This window comes from Elgaria multicarinata, chromosome 3 (assembly GCF_023053635.1).
Source record: "Elgaria multicarinata webbii isolate HBS135686 ecotype San Diego chromosome 3, rElgMul1.1.pri, whole genome shotgun sequence".
Lineage (NCBI taxonomy): Eukaryota > Metazoa > Chordata > Lepidosauria > Squamata > Anguidae > Elgaria > Elgaria multicarinata.
This window is the reverse complement of record NC_086173.1, coordinates 35,039,080-35,056,139: the sequence shown is the minus strand read 5'-3', so window position 1 is coordinate 35,056,139 and position 17,060 is coordinate 35,039,080. Positions and strand designations below refer to the sequence as shown.

The 17,060-nt window shown below is 43.3% G+C and overlaps 1 pseudogene; it reads left to right on the top strand.

The window, feature by feature from the left end:
* Nucleotides 1-15,453: 15,453 nt before the first annotated feature.
* On the top strand, nucleotides 15,454-16,175 carry LOC134396841 (spindle and kinetochore-associated protein 3-like; annotated as a pseudogene).
* Nucleotides 16,176-17,060: the final 885 nt, after the last annotated feature.

The following is a 17,060-nucleotide window of genomic DNA, read 5'->3' as shown; positions in this document are numbered from 1 at the left end:
GGCTGGCTGGATCTCCAATATATAGCAAAACATGAACACAAGGTTGCAGAGTTTCTCAAAAGACCCTATTATTTTCTCCAAAGACTCTGGGCATGTCTATACCTATGGGCTTTCTGGGAGGGAGGAGGATTTCAGGCTTTCCTGCTTCTGGGATCTTCCCCCAACATCCCAACACCAGCACGACGTCCCGGAAGGAAAGAGGGATATCCAGCACGACATTTTTTTAAAAAAACTTTTGCACAGCAATGCGGGCGTGATCTTGCACCAAAAGGTAAGTAGATAAAAAAGCAACACCTGAGAGCCATTGTTGTGATGGCAAAATAATGCCCCCCCCCGGCATCCCCTGATGGGCATGGAGTCCCCCTCGCAGAGCTTTGTGCCAGGTGGCAGAGCCCTGCTACTCACGGGGAAGAAGGGACAACCCTGAGAGTGGGCGCCACACCACCCACGGACCTTGGAGTTATCGTGGGACCACAGTAAAATTCAGGAAGACTGCAGTCCCAGTTATCCCAGGCAAAGTGAGTGACCAGCTGACCAGCCCAGGATAACTGGCTGGTGTAGACATGCCCTTGGTTACCATTTCCTGCAGCTACACCTTCTCCTGTGGTGACTACTCTTACTTCTGTTTCTAAACTTGAAAGAGAAGAGGAGGAAGAGGATGGCTGGGGGAAGAAAAAAGTTGCAACTTCAAGCAGCCATCTCCACCAGGCTGAAGGTCTATTTAAAGAGGAACATTTGGCTGGCAAGGGTCAAGGTGCAGATTTTGAATTTAAGTGGCTTGTTCTTCATATACTTGAAAACCAAGTTTTTCATTATGCTCCATTGCTATCCCCAAGGTCAACTGAGAGTACCCTTTTGACTTTACCAGATGTGCAGCAAAGCTCAAGCACATATAGAGGCATTCTTAGTTGGTCATCCCACCACACTCTGCAAATAAGTGTTTCATCAATTACTATGGCTGAGCGAGGAGTGGGAAAAATCTGCCAATTTTGCTTCCTCCAAACTTTTAAAATCCAAGTTCTTTCTCTCCTGAATATAAAGGACATGGTGAATTTTGGAAAATTCTTATAAAAAAACAAAAACAATCTGAAACCACCTCACCCATCTGCACCAGCTATAGGTACAGCTATTCCCACCATGGAGGGGACCAAGATGTACCTGCCTTCCATGTAGCTGTTAAAGATGAGGAACCTATTAGAAAAAAGGGGTGGCAACCTGAATTTAGCACCAGAAACATTGGTGAACATAGAGGGATTCAAACCCAGGCTTTTAAGAGTTAATCATTCAAATGGATGAATGAATCTGTCAGTTCCATTTTCTCCCATATTTGATTTTTAAAATTTCAAGTTCTTTTTGTCCCAAATTCGAAGACAGTTGTGAATTTTGGCAAATTTTAATCGAAACCGTACTGACACAAAATTCTCATCCATCCCTGGGCTGAATACTTTCTAGAAGACACTTGTTTGATCCCTAGAGCAGGATGAGATAGAAATTTTAAATAAATAAAACAGAAATCAGAATATCAAGGACCTTTACAAATATGCACTAGGGATTGGGGCCACAGTTTGTGAAGTGATCCAGTTCTTGGAGTATGAAACCTGCTATCAGAAACCAGTCCTATAAGAATGAACTAAGAACTTCAACAGGGCTTGGCAGTGCCTCTAATAAACATTTGTAAGCTAAGAAAGGACTTGTTCTCCTAATTATGTATGCAAAGTATTAGATACAAACATTAGGGCTATGCAAGCTTCAACTTCAGATTCGGATTTCTGAAGCTTTGGCAACCATTTAAATCATCATCATCATCATCATCATCATCTAAAAAATAAAAATAATAAAAAAATATTTCTTACCTGCCTCTCCATTCCGATCGAGGTGGGGAACAACAATAAACCGTAAAATACATAAAACTGAATTAAAACATAATATACATTGTTAAAACATCCTAAAAACATTCTAAAAACTGAAGAAGCCACCATTTCATGCACAGCCCTACACTCTCCACCAAAGAAATGTCCTACAATTCCCATGATGCATTGCTAGGGGGTGACTTACTGGTGTCTGGGTGCAACGGGCACTCGTGGCTTCACTGCTGCTGCTGGTGGTGGTCAATTACCCACACACCAATGAGATCAGGGCTACATGAGTCCCTGCATGGCTTGCTACAGGGGTCATGAATAGGGGTGTGCACGGACCCCCTGCTCCGCTTCACTTCCAGATCCGCGATTTGCGGATCGGCCGCTTCGCTTCGCCCCCGCTCTGCCCATGTCCACTCCGCTCAGCTGCGGAGCTCCGGATCCGGATCGGAGCTCCGTTTCCCCCCCCCCCATAGGCTTGCATTAAGTTTAAAAAGTATACAACTTTTTTTCTGTGAAAGTTAGAAACCTCACGTTTGGCACCATGACACCTCATGGAGGTATACACACGCACACCAAGACTCAAGGCAATCCCATCACCCCCTGAATTTTGGGGAATTTATGAAAATCCAACACCCCATTCACACCCCTTTCAATAGCTCCGTCAATTTGCACGTTTAAAACCTCAAACTCGCCACCATGATAGCTTATCCAGGGATACACATGCAAGCCCAGACTCAAGGCAGTCCCATCATCCCCTGTTTTTTGGCGGGGCTTAAACCTGCAGACATCTCAATGGGGCCATTTCAAAGGAAATCCCAACATGCCATGAATTGGGGAGTAGAGATCAACCTATATGAATCTTCTTCCACACTTGAAAAATGGATTTGGAACTTCCAAAACTCCAAGTGAGCGCAGGAAGGACTTCTCCCCTGAGTCAAAGCCAGACACACACAACATCCCTGCGAGGCGGGCAGGGGAGGAGAGAGGGAAGGCAGGCAGGCAGCAGACATTTCTGGGGGCATAAGGAAGTGAGCCAAGGATAAGCCAGTAATGCATATAAAATGGAATAAATAAATAAATAAACAAAGGAGGGGTGGAATTAAAAGCAGCAGTGTTGCTGAATAAACAACAAGAAGAACTTTTTTAAAAAGGCTATATCTGTCTTTTACCAGCAATAGGGGGATGTGCCCAGGGGAGGGGGAATCAGCTGCCAGTTCAACTCATGAAAGCCATTGCTTCACCACGAGAGCTGAGGAGTAGAACTCTCACTTCAACTCATGATAGGCATTGTTCCACCGGGTTACTCTCTTTGGAGGGCTCTGATTGCCCTCCAAGTACAGGAGAGAGTGAGGGCACGTCCACATGGGATGCCATGGGATGTGGTGCAAGCTCATCCCCTTGCACCACATCTTTTCAGTTGTTCCCCAAAGTTAGGGTGGGTAGCAATGCTGTGTTTCTATCTCTTATTATTGGCTTAGTATATGATTTCAGGTTGTGTTTGTGCACTTGGTGGGGCTACTGTTTTAAAAAACACTGGGAAAAGTCCGTTCAGACTAAGAAAGAGAAGTTCCCAGAATCCCAAGTTACCCATTTTGCCTATTCCCTCCTCCAACTTTGGGATCATGTGATCATGACTGGGAGTTGACTCTGCCCCTCAGCCCCTCGGAAAAGGTATTTTCCCGCCGGTTTTTAAAAAAATTCTAGCACACGAACCGCAGCACGCAGAGAGCTGAGAGTAGGCTCAAAATGACCCCCATCCACGACTCTCCAAGCACAAGAATTTTCAGAAAGATAGCTTCAAAAACAACACAGTTATCCCCCTTTCTTTTCCACAATGCAATCCTATGGGCGAAATGTTTCAAGATGGCGATCGGATCGGACCGCGGAAACCGGAGCGCTCCGAAAATGGGCGCTTCTCTTCGCCTTGCTTCTAGGGGTCCGCGGTCCGCTTCATCTCCACCTCTGGGCAGGGCGGAGCAGGCCAATTCGCTCCTGCTTCTGCGCTTCTAATCGGAGCGGAGCACATGCCTAGTCATGAATACCCTGCAGCTGCCTGCTTCCCTTGAGAGCTGTCCGCTGCTCTCTGCTCTTCATGAATCCTCTGATTTTGTGGAACTGGCTGTTTGATTTATGGCCACTGTGCGCAAGATTTTTTTTGTGCACTTTGAGGGGCCCAGCATTCATGAGGAATGGAGAGCAGCAGGTGACTCTCAGGTGACATGGGGGCTGTGGGGCACTCATGAGCCAGACAGGGACTCATGCAGCCCCAATCATACAGGCGATTGACCGGCGGCAGCAGCGGCGAGGCCTTGAGCACCTGATGCTCCTGGACACCAGTAAGTCTGTCCCTCCCTATTATTATTATTTATTATTATTTATTTATATAGCACCATCAGTGTACATGGTCCCTAGTAAAGCATGCTGGGAGTTGTAGGACCTTTCCTCAGTGGAGAGTCTAGGTCTGTGCACAAAATGGCGGCTTCTACATAAAATGGCTGCCTGAGCTTCAGAAACCCAAAGTCGAAATTTGCAGAGCCCTAACAAACATGCTTCTCTTTAACATTGGTATGGAGCCTTGTTTTAATTGTTATTTTCCTCCCTTCTATCTCCCCTCCCTTTCCTCCCAAAAACAAATATTTATGGGATCTACAAATAGTTACAGTCACTGGAGGTGCACGCTAAATTTGGGATTGTGCACATCTGGCAACAGCTTCCATGCCAAAGATGGGGATCTGCCTTTTCACTTGTAGCACATTGCTTGCCACTATGACATAACTCCCATCACCCCATTTCCTTTGCCCTTGCACTGTTTTTCAGTTAGGGTGGTCTACACATAAAGGATGGCTAGTAGCCTGTTCCCTCTCTTCCTCTACTGCTCATTGAACGTGCTGTGTAACATATCAAAATCCAATAAGAGCAAATCATAAACACACATTTTGAGTTATTTCTATTATTTGCACAAGTTATCCTGGGTGGATAGAATGGATTTGTGAACCGCCCAGAGAGCTTCGGGTATTGGGTGGTATAAAAATGTAATAAATAAATAAATTTCCAGAATTGGGCTTTCCCCAATGGAAAAGCTTGATTTCTGTCCTGCAGGAACTGCGGCCACTCTTTATATGTATGCATGCTGTCAGTCAACAGAAAGTAATAAATACACATATAGGGCACTTATACATGGCTCTAAATATGCTTCCAGTCCCCAAAGCATCTGAGCTAGCGCTTTTTCAGCTACAATTGAGAATGAACTTCTGAACATGCAGAAATCCCATTTTGAACTAATAGAAGGCTGCGGAGAAAGATTCACATTCTTTTTTTTTCTATACTTATTTTCCATTGCCGGTATGGTAGAACAAGACAAAAACATCTTCAAATTTCAGTCTTTACATGATTTTTGCAGTACTTGCAAACAGTACTTATTTTATTTTATTTTTTTATTAATTTATTATTGCATTTATATCCTGCCTTTTTTCCCTCCAAGGAACTCAAGGCTGCATACATAAATCTCCTCCTCTCCATTTTATTATCACAACAACAACCCAGTGAGGTGGGTTGGGCTGAGAGCCTGTGACTGGCCCAAAGTCACCCAGTGGGTTTCCATGGCTGAGTGGTTACTAGAACCCGGATCTCCCGACTCCCAGTCCAACACCTTAGCCACTACACCACACTGGCTATTGATCAGCTTTCTACCACCAGCTTCATAAATTTGTATACTTTATACATCTATTAACAGGGCTCTTGTCAAGCACATGTCAAGGGACCACACACCAGCAGGAGCCCCCTGGACTTGCTCCTCCTCTTCCCCATTGCAACTTGCCTGTTCACCTGCCTCTCCCTCTGTCCCAGACAAGGGTGGTGGGGAGAAGGTGCATAGATGCCACTGCCTCCTTGCTTACTGGCTTCCTGCCTGCCAATCAAGCAAGTGGTAGCAATGATGAGAGAGACAATGAGGAGAAATAGCAGTTGGTGACGCCGGCAGTGAGAAGACAGATTCACTGATGGAGAGGGCACATGGACGGTGTCTTGCTCATGACCCTCAAAAGCCTGGCGCTAAGAAAGGTCTACCAAGCACAAGGTATGTACTCCATTCTTCCTCCAAGTAGCTGAGCGTGGTATACATGGCCACACTGTGGCACCCCCCTATTTTATCATGATAATGATCCTGTGAGGGTAACTAGCCTATAAAAGTCACCCGGTTGATGGTTCCCATTTTAGACATGGGAGTTACTCGCATGGACTGCAAACGACAGTTGTGGGTTATTCCACAATACAGTCATTGTGAAATCTGTTACACAGAGAGCTCACTATACCAGCTACAATTGATATTGAAAAAACCCGATACAGCCGCTTGTCTCCCATTTTTTTTCAAGCAATATTTTTTTTAAAAGCATTTTCAAACAATGAGGACTAGAAAGCTACCTTTTTTAAAAAAAGAAAAGGTAGTTTTCTCTGAAGTACAGACAAATGTTTACAGGTCACTTTAAAACACATTGCCTTGGGTGCGAGCAGATGTGCCTCAGCTACTTTTAGAATAGAGCCCTTACACCGTTGAGAGTCAATCCTGGCTTGTGTACCCTCCCCCACCCCCGCCGCCTACAACATCAGGGAGCCTGGGAGTCCAGCAGTGACCAAGCCTCATTGTAAGTAGTGTCAAGGTTCAGAAGCAGGTATCCGAGCACTGTGACGAATGAGTCTGTGTGTCATGCGAGACTGTTTAAACAAACACATGGATGCTTTCAAATGCAGCCTGAATACCTAAGATCTTTCCCCCCTTCTTCCCTCTCTCCATCCCCCCCACCTCCGGCCGCCCTCCTCCTTCAAAACAGAAGATTAAGCTTGCCATAAACATGAACCGATGAAAAGAATTCGCATAGAGCTTTGAGTGGTGCCACAGGGAACGGCCGCTGGAGAATTACAAATTGCTTCTGGAGACACCAGTCTCCCTTTACAGCACATTAACATAAAAGTACACATATCTTCTTTCTATAAGGCACTAACTTGTAAATTAACCTTTAATGGAGTATAAATGGTGTCCTGAAAGAACTGCTTATGCAGCAATATTTATGATCTAGAAAATTGCAAATATTTACAAGATCATAGGTGTTAATAGTCTGTCAAAAATGTTTGTATATTGTACATACATTAAACCCCCAGTTAAAGACCACACGGGGGATAAAGACCACCCCCCTTTCAAGTCTAATATAGGATTTCTCTTCAATGCCATATATGCCAATCTCCATAATTAGACTCTACCCTAAGATATATCAAGACAATTTTAGCAAAGATACTTTCTCTCGGGAGTCTATTTAGTTTACAGCTCAGCACTGCCTGCCTGTGTGAACTGTCTGCTACATGATATTGTCTGGGGGAAAATTAACCTTCCATAAAAGATCTAAAGATTTGTTCCAAATTGTCTTGTGGACATTGCAGAAATCTCAATGAAAAAAGGGACATTCAACCAGACACAAGCACTGGCTGAAATCTCCATCTTACTTACACTAGAGCAGCCCTGCTCCTGATTAAGCCAACCTTCCCCATCACGGTGTCCTCCAGATATTTTAGTCTATAATACCCATCAGCCCCAACCAGCCTGGCCAATGGCCAGGGGTAGTGGGAGCTCGAGGGCACCAGACTGAAAGATGGCTAAGCAATTTACAGAATTTCAGCTGAAATTTCTTTTGCTGATTTTTTAAAAAAGTTTTCTGGACTATGCTGTACCCTGAAAGTAGTACATAATACTTATTTATTTATTTGTTTATTTGTTTATTTATAAAAGCCTATAGGATAAACAAAGCACTTGATACTCAGTGATGTTTTGCAATGGTTTTCAACTGTGATCTGGGGCATCTTGGGGTTCTACGGTGATATTAGTAACAGTGGACAAACCTCCCTGAAAGACACCTGGTTCACCATCATTGCCAATGGTCCTCTGTGAGGCATGGCTGCAGGAGTGTGTTCCGGGGGTGTAGGTTGGCCACTTATGCATCACGCCGAAAAAGAGAGAAAATGCATCAATAAAAAAAGAGGACACTGATTTGCATACAATGTGCATCTGCTAATTTATATCTAGAGAGAACAAAGGTAGAAATAATTTCACCATACTGGAGAAGAACTCGATCATGAGACCATTGTGCTTACTGAGTCTGGTGACCAGGTGCTAAGTTTGATGGGCAACTCCAAGGCCGTTGTTATGTTTAAACTTGACTAGGCCTGGGCAGTTCTTCAGCTAGAGGATGCCTTTAAATAGAAGACTGACCTCTGATAGCCTTTCAAATAGAGATTTCCCTCTGTAATGTAGGACACACGGCCAACCTGATAGGGTGCAGTCTTTTGTTCCAGACATTCTGAGATTCCTTGGCATTCTGAGATTCCTTGGCAGAGGAGATCCAGGGAAGGGAGTCATAGTTCAGTAATAGAGCACATGCTTTCCATGTAGAAGGCCCAATTAAATCCCCAGTTTGATGTAGCATGTGATGAGAAAGGCCTCAGCATTAGGAATGGACAGACTCGCATGTGCCCAGTTTTGCCAGGCGCTCACCAAGTTGCTGCTGCTTGTTCTGGGTGGTTCAGCGAGGGGCCACCCATCTTCTTAGCAAGGCAGCTCAGGAAGGGACCTTTTACTCAACATTATAGGCATGAATGGACCATTTATGCCTGTAATGTTGCCTCAATGGGCCATTTATAGCCACCATTTATGTTACATTACTTTCCTGGTAAGCTCTAAGCCGCCATTTTTATGGTTTGCAAGTGCCTTGCAGATCATCAATAAAGGTCTGGGGGACTGAGAGCGGGGGTCTGTTGGACTCCACCGCCCCCACGGACTCCCACAACATCCGTACTCAGCGTGAAAGGCTAAAATGGAAAGCTACTTCCGGTCAGAGTAGGGAATGCAAGGCTAGATGGCCAACTAATTTAACAAGTCTGCTTCATATGTTCAATGTGGGAAAGGTCCCCTGAAGCTTGGAAAGCCACAGATGTATTTAAGTGAAGTTCTACATTGGAACTGCAACAAAGTTTCTGAATTGAGGGAGGTGCAAATCAGGCAAACCTGAGCTTCTCTGAATTCCACTTCTGTTTCCTGTCTGTATCGGATTACAAACCTTGTGAGGGTGGGGAGGGTTTGCATGAGAATTCATGCATATTTTCATCAGCCTTTCCCCAAATGTATGCATCAACTGTAAACATTTTTGAAATGTAGGCATCTTCCTCCCTTTGACTAAAGGACACTTGTGCGCATTTCCCAAATATACACATTTTCCAAATGCTTCTTTGTTGTTGGGCGAATCGCATCACAAGCTTGGAAATGTTAGTATAGGGATGGTGGAAAAATCTGGTTGGGAGGTGGAGCTCAACGAGCTTTCATCACTTCAGTCCCCCAGACGTCATTTCATCTTCTGCGAGATGGCCTGACTAGGTCTTCAACAAAATGGGCCAGCCAGTAGACTTTCAGGGTTTTAAAATTTAGGAAAATTACAGCTGTAATTTGTGCAAATTATGCAAATTTTGCCTGTCATTTGTACATTTTATGCAAATTGCAATTTGCACAACTCTTGTTGCCGTAAATTGCAGCCAAGACCAAAAGAATTGCATAAACTGTCCCTAGAATTTGGGGGAAAACCACACGGGTCAGCTAGCAAAAGCAAGCCAAGCCAGGCATGCCATGGAAGCCCAGCAAGCCCAGCAAGGGCCGTATTCCCAATGATGGACATCCTTATGTCATTAAAAGGCAGAAAATGGTTAATTGGGTATTACTGGGGCATTTTTCCTGACAGGGTGTGGCTGGCCCTGAGAAAGACATGCACCCAACTTTCACAGCTAAGCAAACCAGCAATCTGCTTTACCCCTCTTCCCTCAATCCAAAACAGTGGTTCAACACTCACTTGCACCTCCCAACTGGCTTCAAACCTAAACCTCCCAGAAGCAGGCCTACTGATCATTTCTTTGCCCGTGGGGAATGGACCGCACAAGACACAAGTGCAGCAAAATATTCCTGAGGAGGAAATGTCACTGCCATCTGGAAAAGCAGCAAAAGCTTCACCATGCACAGCTGCTTACCTGAAGTAACCTAGGCCAGATCTACACCTTGTGTCAAAACATTACAAATGTGGAATAAAAAGCAGGATACAACACTGTGAAAGTGGTATATGGAATCTGGATTGTGCCCCAACAGTTATCAGTGATCTTCAATACCACTATAAAGCAGTAGCTTTAGCCTACCTCCGGTTGTAATGGTGGCCACCCCAAGGCGTATCTATTTCTCTATCTATATTTTGCTAAGGCTGTTGGCCTAGTCAAAAATTTATTATGGAATACTGCATAATAGGCTCAAGAGGGTTTTTCCTCCCCTGTTTTTGCTCCTTTTTTGTTTTGGTTAATTTTGACAGCTCAATAACAGGTTAAACTCTGAAACAACGAGAAAATGCTTTTTCTAAAATTGAAGAACACATCTGCTCGCCCAGATCACCCCAATTTGAGTGCACATGTGGGTTTCCCCACACATACAAGGGCTTCCTCATCCACATTGACTTCAGGATGTAGGCAACTCTGTGCTGAAGGTATGGATTTCCCCCAATATGAGCGGGTGAAAGCTGCAGACCCAGGAACTTTGTCACTCCATCATAAGAGCCCACGGAACTTGGACTATGACACTGGTAGAAATCAGGACTATTAACATGAATGCAAGTTTTACCACTGAAATCAATGGGTTGACGATTGCCCTAAGATCTTATAAATCTCACTCCCCAAACATCAGTCATTCCTACAAAAAGAGAAAAAGTATATCAATCCTTTGGGTATCTATTATTATTATTATTATTATTATTATTATTATTATTATTATTATTTGTATTCCGCCCCATTGCCAAAACTCTCTGGGCTGTATACAATATTAACAATTCAGAAATAAAAAATGAAATAGCTTTAAAAAAAAAAAAAAGCTGAGGACTTCATCTTTAGAGAATGTACCAAACTACAAATTTTTGATCTGCTATTGTGTGTATAACAAATCTTATTATGGAAAAGGACTTTTTGCTGCCTTTGGCAAAACTTCATTTTTCACCCCCTGCATCTTATTCTGTGTGGAGGACAGGCAATTGCATCTCCACTTCAAGGAACAGACTTTCATTCAATGATTATTACTTGTATCGAAAGAGGGAAAGGGGGGTGTCATCAGAAAAGTGGGGGCACATATGGAATCATCAGGACAGCGGGGGGGGGGGTTTCTCTCTGAAGCATTTCCCCCATTTAGCCTCTATCCCTTGGAATTCTTCTGCCCTGTGCAGCCATCTGTACAGTCTCTTGTGTTCGGCATTCTGATTGGCTGTAACTGAAATCCCTATCATGAAGATCTACCTGATCTTATTTTAGTCCCAGGATGTGTTTTCATTATCAAAAAACACATTATTATATGTTTATTTTGGGGGTGCAAACTAGGAAGGGATCTACACTACTGATTTATAGTGGTATTAAAGTGCACTGATAACTGTTGGGACACATTACACATTCCATATACTACCTTCATAGTGTTATTTTCTGTTTTTTATTCCACATTAACCAAAATACTGCAACAAATGTGATTGTGTGCCCTACAACACAAACATGTGTAAGAGAAATATAGCTATACCATGATGGGGTGGTAATGATTTGACACAAGGTATAGATCTGGCTTAGGACTGGACTGAAACGACAATAATAATTTCAAAGCAATTTCACTCGCAGTGCAATGGGTTGTTACAATCGGACAATTTTTTTCCAGCAAAATGGTGAAATAAATAATAATGTTTTGCAAAAACCCCAAGAGTCTTTATTTGAATGCAGACTAAAGGTTTACATTTTAAACCTCTGGGTCTGCTTTCAAATAAAATTGTATCCCGTGGCATATTTGGGGGGTGGGAAAGGGAGGAGTCCGATCAACAATGCAATCCTACGCATGTCTCATCTGAAGTTGGCTCTATTGAGTTCAAGTAAATGTGCCGAGGAGTCAGCAAAAGGAATCCCCCAAACAAAGCTGGGGTGGCGTTGGGACAGGAGAGCCATGTCATCAAAGTTTTTCTCCTCAAATTACCGGGTTCATTTCACAACTCTTGAACGAAGCAGCTGTTTCTAGCCAGCTCTCACAAAACCTCTGCACAATGTCGGCTAATGAAGAGATCTCAATGAAACTTTTTCAAAGACGTCCCTAATAGACGGAGTCTAAATTGCCTCATGCATCCTCAACCTGTATTCACACCCATTTCTGCTGGTTTAAACTGAGCAGCCCTGATTTACACCAGCAGAGGACCTGGCCCCATTTACTGGAGACTTTATATGATCCAGTAAATTACATCAAAGGCAGGTCATTTCCTAACTTCACCATAGCTTTAATGCAACTACCAAGGCACACGTTAAGTGAACCACACAGTTGCTTAAGCATTCAAGTTTGCATTGTTTTTCTTAACCAAGAGAATTGTCAAATAATCTTATCATATCCCGCCCCCACCAAACACACACACACCATGGTGAAGGCATTCCAGGGAACAATAAAGGTTTAAGTTTCCCTCAAATCACAAAAAACACTTAAAATTTTCTTTGAAATACAAGAAGTGTGCATGGCTGCGTCTGTGATCTGATGCTTCACTAAGATCCTTAAAGGGCATGAAGAAGCTTGATCTAGGCTTCTAATACACAGCAAAATAACCAATAATCCCCATGACCACAGCCTTTCTGGCCTGCTCTGCTTGAATGGGTTGAACTGGAAGAACTACCACTACCAAGGCATGGACCTGTAAGTTGGGAACAAGGTAATGGAAAAGCAAAGCATTATGTGAACCTTCCGTAGAGAGTGGAGTAAGGTCTTAATAGTTTGAGAGAAGCCAGTTCATGCCTGGTTTATCTACTGCTACCTCAGATCATTGGCTACACAGCAGAGGTGTGCTATATTTTGGTCCCCAAGGGCCACATCTGGCAGTAGATGCAGGGCTGAGGGCTGCACATGTGTGTGCACACATGTATAATGAAACACACACACTTCCACCCCACAAACAGACACAAGCACTCCCCCTTCCTCACACACACACACACACACTGGCCCCCACAGACAGCTACAGACACTCTCCTTACATGTACACACATCTCAGCATGAGGATGGATGGGGAGATTCAACCACTCCCTGCCTGCTGAAAACTAGGCATCACTGGAGGTTGGGTCAGGCAAATGCAAGATTAATGTTTCTCTGCAGATAGTATCCTGCTCTGGCTGTATGAGGCTGAGCTAAGGGGCAATCCAAATGGCATGCCCCACCTTTTGATTTAAATGATCTTCAAGGGAGATTCAAACAATGTAAGAAACACAGCTTCTGGCTCATCTCTTTGTGGTGGGATAGCAAAGAGAGATGGTGGTGGTGGTGGAGAGATGAAGTTAAAGCCTCTACCCACATTTCCAGTGTTCCTTCCATAGCTGCTCCAGTCATCACAGTGCCTATAGTGAGCCCAGGACCCTGTCTTCATGTTGGCAAGTCAGCGCCACCTTCCCCCAAACCCCAGAGTTTTTCTTTCCAGGGTGGCGTTGGGTAATCCCAATGCCAAGAAGGGAGCATTGAATTTCCAGTGGTCATCCGGGTACTGGAGCCACCCTCTTCCTGGTGGAAGGCAAACAATTGCCGGGCTCCTTCCACTAGGACCGTCCCCTGGATCGGCCACAGAGTGAAGTCAGACAGTGGAAGAATTGTACTGACCTCTCTCCCACTGAAAAAGTTGGGGTAAGTCCCTGACTTTTTCAAAGCAAACTTTGCGGGAAAGCCCCACAGGGCTTTCCCTGCATATCAACAGCCCACAGGAAAGCAGCTCCACTCCAGGAAGTATGGCAGAAGGCTGTAAATGGTCACTTTATACAGGGGTCACTATTTTGTACCCGTGTATGCAGCTACATTTTGGTTGCCATGCCCTTTCCTTTAAGAAAATCCAAGCTCAGGGATATCCATCTGCAAGGGATTCTGACCACTGCCATGTGTGTAAATTTGTCCTAGGGTACGCTGCTGTCTTGCCCAATGGGATGCCCTGTAAGACAGGGCATTAAAACGTCTTAGAACATCCTGAAAAAATATTGTTGGTCATTACACAATAATACACATCCCTAACACCAAACAGAACAGCCAGCTACAACCCTGTTATTCCCCATATATTGGCGGGGTGCAGTCAGGTGAAGGACATTTTCATTTGGCAAGCTTACCATGGGCTTTACTTGTAAAGCTATAGCACAAAACCGACAATAGATGTGACTGCCTCTAAAGTTCTCTTCCCTGGCATTAAAAAATTCTGATTGTCCTGTAGATCATCAAAGTTCTCAAAACTTCATGTGTCTGGTGCCACCATCTGAACCAAATTAGCATCATGGAACTAAGATTTCAAGGCAAATAAAAATACTATATCATCTTAATAAAAGCATCATGTGGCATGGGAAAATGAAGGCAAGAAAGATATAATTTTATAGGCCTTGCCCCAGCTCCTCTTACTGCAAACTGAAATTTAAAACTACTAAAAGAAGCACACATCAGCAGCCACATAATGAATCTGCTACAAATATTGGGCCTGGTTTCTGAGCTCACTTTAGACCAAAGCCTTCAGAAACAATAAGAAAACTCACAGGACTGTAGCAAATAGTCCTCATGGCTTTAAATTGTGTGGGTCAAGCAGCCTATATAGTGTTTATCAAAGTTATGTTAGACAGGGTGGGATGGGGGAATCCTCATATACAATTATTTCAAGACAGATGCCAGAAGATGAAAATGGGGTCATAAATGTAACCCTTAGCTTTATAACATCCTTATAAAATGAGCACAGGAAGCTGCACTTTGGACACCATTATGGGGTGCTGTTTGAGGAAAGGATAAAAATAGATAGAAAAAAAGGTAATATCACAAAAATAAAAACCTACACACACACGCATTTGATCTCACAAGGAGTAGGGAAATGCATATAATTCACCAAATAAAAAAAAATAGCAAGCCACCGCTTTAAAAAAATGTTGCGGGCCAAACTAGATATTTCAAGGAATGTCTGGCTATTGCATGGTGGCAGCAGCTCTCTGCTTTTCTCCAATAACATCACTAAAAGAAGATGTCTGTCATGATGTCATTATGCTCACAGCTTTGCCACGTCTGCTAGCAACAGCCAATGAAGTGGGAAAGGGAATCTGAGCTCAACAGCATCATAGCACACATCCCCATTTACTAGACGTTACCAAGGAGACATGGGGAGAAAAGGCAGGGCTTCTGCGCTCTGTGTCAGCCATCTTTGCTTATGTAATAACAACATTGTGATTGGCACAGAGTTGTTAGGGTTGGATTCAAGCATCAACAAAGGTGTAGAGGACACACCAGTCAGGAAGGCAGGCAAGAACGTTATTGCCTGTCCCAAATCAGAACAGAACAAAAGCCAAAAAAGGAAACCCCACAAGAGATGCCCCCCCTCAAAAAAAAAAAAACCAAAAGGAAAAGTGGTAGAAAAAAGGGATATTTTTAATGTGATAAAATAAATCCAACGTGTTTCAGACCCTTAGGCCTTGCCTCTGGGTAATTTGTAACAGCATAAGGGATATCATATTATCATATTCAGGCACAATGCATCCTCAGCCCCAAGCACATGCACCGAAAGAAGAGCCAAGAGCGGATGGTTCTGCATCTGTATCACCCAAGACAGAACACTTTCATATCCATGGGCGTGACCTGTGTTTGAATGATGAAATCACGGGTTTAGTGGAAGACCAAACAATCTTCCTACGCAAAAAACGTTAAGCACTGCATACGTGGACCAGCAGTGGCATCAGTACCAAACAAGAACCTGGCTACACCTAAGCAAGCAAACAAATTGTGTGATTATGATTACATGGCTTCACCTGATGCACCTGTATTCTGCATACCTGGAAGTAAAAATTCCCCACAGAAAGAACTCCGTCTTACAAAAATCCCCAGAGGGTAACCATCCAGTTGCATCTAATCATATAACAGAAAAACCTGTACCAAATACACAACCTCTGAAAATAGAATCTAAACAAATGTGTGTTTCTCAGAGGCTGAATAAAGTTCTTATAAAAAGTGCTGATGTGTCTGTTCTGCACTCAGACAATTATCCGGAATGTGCTGAAGTACCCTCTCCTCCAGCAGTATCGGACTACAGTAACCTGTTTGGTACTCCTCCTCCACCTCCTGCAATAACTGTGATTCCAAAACAGATTTTTCAGATTTTATCAAAGTACAATCCAACCACAGAAGCATCTACATCAGTGAAGAGAGAGCCTACTCTTGGTATTGGGAACAAAGAGAACAGAGAGTATTCTGGATGAATTGAAGAAGAACACTTGAGTTTTTGTTGGGACTACAACATTTAAGGCTGTTCTGAAGAGTTTAGAAAGCTTAATAGGAAGAAAGAACTACGCGGGAAAATACCTGAATATGCCAACTACTCTTTTCTAAACAATTTGCCAACAAGTTCAACTGAAACTATTTTTTCTTTATACGACTATCAAATGTTAATATTTAATAAAGAATAGACATAAAAATAAAAATGGCTGCATTCTTCAAACCTAGCATCATGCTATCAGCTAACAAACTTTTTTTTAATGTTTACTGTTTTTAACTTTTGTAAGCCGCCCAGAGAGCTTTGGCTATGGGGTGTTATATAAATGTAATAAATAAATAAATAAATAAATAAGACAGTAACAGCATCCCAGGGTGCTTTGTCATTGACCTTAAAGTAGCCACTGTGGAGCAAAGGAAATTCATGGGGAGATTAGAGTGAGAGCCTATCCTACTCATGGGCTCCTTATCTTTGGCCTGGTTCAGACAACACGCTAAACCATGCTGCTTAACCACAAAATGTTTAATGGAATGCATTAAGATCAATGCATTCCACCATTTTGTGGTTAAGCAGCATAGTTTAGCGTGTTGTCTGAACCAGGCCTTTAACAGCTTTGTTGCAGGCAAGTACAACACAATCTTCTCCAGGCTGGGAATACCTGTACCTGTTGAATTTGGCTAGTGCAGATGGGTGAGAATCTCATTGGCTTGTTCATTTTTTGATTAGAACTTACCAAAATCTGCAAATTTCTTCATAAAGAGGGAGGAAAGAACTTAACATTTAAAAAAAATGTGGGAGAAAGCAGAGCTGTCAGATCCATCTTTTCGTATTCAGGAATGGAGACTTCACATACTGATAGAGTATGGGGAAA